Raw genomic sequence first — 4,017 nt, 5'->3', positions numbered from 1 at the left:
AAGCATACTTTGCCCTTTTCTACTTCTTTGGTTAACATAATGATGATATGTGATTTTTCCTGCCAAACCATTTTCCAAAAATCTTGAACAGTGTTCGGTAATGGGCCCTGTGTTGCAATATAACTCTTCTCTAACTTTCTACTAATTTCGTACTAGATAACATTTTAAAGTTATAATTAATTACAGAAAGCAAACCTTAATAAAATAGCTTGTGTTAACTAACTTCTTTTAAAGTTCTACAATATACAGATACTTACAAATACATAATTTGCATTGATATAGTCAGATCCGTCGCTATGATTTCCATTTATTAAAGCTACCCTGGTATGATCATCTATCATAAAATATTTGTTCATTACTAATTAACATTTTTGATGACACAAAGCTGTAATTTAGGATTGTTAACTATCGATGTAACTTGTCTTTATCCTTACATGGTAAAATATTCTTATAACGATTTTTTGATCTATTCACGGAGCGTTGGCCCTCATTTCTGCTAAATAAGTGGCGCATCTCTTGTTGTTGTAGCATCTAAAATTACATAATTAATATCGCAATATAAACATTGTAATAATTACTTTCAGGATACTTTCAACATAAACTTTATGATCAAATTTAACACACTATTTCCAGTCATCGATCCCAGATACCATCACTAGATACTTAACTACTGTATAATTAGTGGCAGGGCTTATACGTAATAACGCTACCTCAAATTCTTCCCAGAATCCAGACCGGCCAGTATCTTCATCAATTTCCTTTTCTAATTCAGTTACCCGTTCACATATCGATGAAGCAGTAAGACGCGTAGCATTAAACGGCTGAAGGGTCAATGATAGTAAAATAAATGTTAAAAAGCATACAAATATATGGAATGTACTGTATACAAATTATACACTTGGTTGTACCTGCTTTAATGTAATTACTGTTCCAGAGGTCGCTACCATTGGATTGTCTTTGTAATAATCAATTAGTGACGATAAATTTTCAAATTTTTCTCCGCCACCAATATCAAATTGATAATCCTTAGTACAAAATTCGTAATTCAAACGATTATTAAAATAAAATAATCTTATGAACCATAAACTAAATTTAGTATCATAACCAGTTGCTAACACTAATACGATTATTTCTCATCGTTTGACTTCACCATTTCCTTTTTCATAAAAATATCTACAGTATAGTCAGTGTCATACTGCTAATCTAAAACATTTTATTTCGCACATAGTTCCGGCATCAAAATTAGTATAATACATTCAATTAAGCATACCGTACTCTTTATGACCACGTGAAATGGCTTATTATCGGATCTGTTCATGATAAACAATGCGTTACAATTAATATCAATATAATATACTGAGTAGACAACATTGTAGTTTTCATTAGTAAAACTTTGAACAATTTCGATAATACTACTGTCGCCGTTCAAGATATTTCTATCAATTCCTTATTACTACCTTACAGATAGGACGTAATCACCAGGTTTACTTTTACTTTCTCTCACTAAAAATGATCCGTTTTTCCCTCTTTCTAATAACAAAACTTCCGCTTCCCTGGCCGATAAGCTACCATGATACCATCTACAATGATAATTAATAGCATATTGGCATCGATAATTCTTCTTAATTCCGCATACTTGTTCGTATAATATAAAACAATCTCATGTATTCAAAGCAAATGTTATAACAAGTATGCAGTAATCAGCAAGTAAATGATAATTACATATCGTGTTTATGGATACAAATAATAAAGCAGATGTTTTCTAATATTGTGTATCGTTGAAATGATTTTTCATTCACCACTTTGCGAAAGCTTTATGCAGTATAAACCTAAAATTGTCTAGTCATGTAATTACTCGAATAAGAATTTACCGATCATTAGATGGATCCGAGCAATCCAAGGAATATTTTAGGATGATCTCATCGGTAATATCCTTAGCTTTTAATTCTCCTGGATTCTCCTTGTAGTAGTCTAGTAGCTCCGATAGCGTTTGAAAGTCATTGCCACCCATAATGCGGTAAAAATTATCATTGGTTTGTATTCGAATATGAACCATTTCATCCTTTGAAGATCTGCAATTATAATATCAGTAATGATGTTACTATTATGTAAGACTGTATAATATTACACATAAATTAGTATTAACATAACCTTAAATTTCATTAATGTACAGTACGTATATCAGTACAAGATTTCGACGCAATATCAACATGTGTTTACGTACTTATAGAAAATATATTAACGCGAAAGTACAATAAATCCAAGCAAATAAAGAGAGCTGTTGAAATGTCACAATACTAACATACAGCATGTGCCGTAGTAAGCTACGCCAATCGATCTTCATAATAAGATAAATTGAAGAAATATTTTACAACTCCGATTCTGCTTAAGTATACAGTAAACAGTTTTAAGTAGCAATGTCTCCCTATAAGTATACGGTAGATTATATATCATAGTTCAGAGCCTAACAAATTGTGTCACCGCTATCTTTTGTCTTTCAAAATACAATATTGTGGTTTTAATCTAATAAATATTTTGTACGTGCCCAAGTCATATCGAAGTAATCGATGTGCTGCTCGTATTTCTCGGAAAATTTTTACCAATTAAAGAATTGATCAATAATAGCGTATAGCGACGTGGTAATAATGTAGCTATCTAGAATAATAAGAAGCACGCATGTGACCATATTTAAACTTTTTTTCATTTCCATGTCAGCAATTACTGTTATAACATACTTTGTTAATAGCAAGCGTGAACAATCGGCCAACTACGAAGATCAATACTAACTAGTGAGTTAGCATTATTAAATACAGTATCTTAACATTTAGATATTAAAAATAATAACGCAGATAATTTAAAATATGAAGTTCAATAATTGTATATTAAACGATAACAGTACAACATCGCATATCAACGTAGTTGTCTATCAGTTTATTCAGTCTATAAAACTATCGCAATATGATAGTTTATTGGATACAGAATATAAGGATAATTTAAACGCAAAGCGATCATTAGTAGTTGTATAATAAGATTAGGATTATATATAGAGGATATGCAAATAATATATATATAATTAATAAGAATTGATTATACGTACATCAGATGGTGCGTGCTATAGTTGTTATACATTCATACTTACGGTACTCTACTGCACACTAAAAAAGCCGTCTATAAACTATATCACTAGAGTGCAATATTATTATTTAAATAGACTCAAAGGAACGTCATACATAACAAGAAATTGAACGAAAGACATAATTCATTTATGACCCACATACTAAGATATCTGTTCCATACTGTAATGTAGCTTGTGTTTAGAGTAAAAATTTAATTATGTATAGGCGCTATTGCCGAAATTGTTGAATAGGAGTTACGGTAACTATGCGCTGCACAATAAGAACAGCATTAGTAATGCATCCCTTCTGATAGAAGCGCAACCCAAATAATAACGTAGGAATCAATAATTTATCGCAAACAATTACAATGTTACACTTCATTATAATGAAATATATTACGTTCGCCTATAGTAGTAACTAAGAAAATAATCCAACATTATGGATATTATTTTATTCGTACTTTATGGTTATGATTGAAAAGTTGCTATTATAACACCGATAAACATTTTATGCCAGTATATACCAGTATATCTATTATGGATACCGAAAATTAACAGTCATACAATATACCAAAATATTGAAAATACGCATACGGTATGCTGTATAGTAGTATGCATTTCTCCAAAAGCTTTCGTTACTGTATGATCTATGATCGTGTACAACCCAACCCGTATGTTGTTGTTAATTTAGCTAATTCTATTCAATGATAAAAAGACGATGTTGGCTATTGTTATTTCTGTAATATATTCTTTATACTATTATCATAACCGTGTATTTATCATGATACAAGGATAATAACGTTACATAAGAGATTCTTCTATTACTTCAGAGGATATCTTTGAAATTATTGGATGGTCACCGCATATCAAGAAATACGATGGGTGTAATATTTCACAACGCA

The sequence above is a fragment of the Trichoplax adhaerens genome, genomic scaffold (assembly GCF_000150275.1).
Source record: "Trichoplax adhaerens TRIADscaffold_6 genomic scaffold, whole genome shotgun sequence".
In the NCBI taxonomy this organism is placed as follows: Eukaryota; Metazoa; Placozoa; class Uniplacotomia; order Trichoplacea; family Trichoplacidae; genus Trichoplax; species Trichoplax adhaerens.
This window is presented reverse-complemented; position numbering follows the sequence as displayed.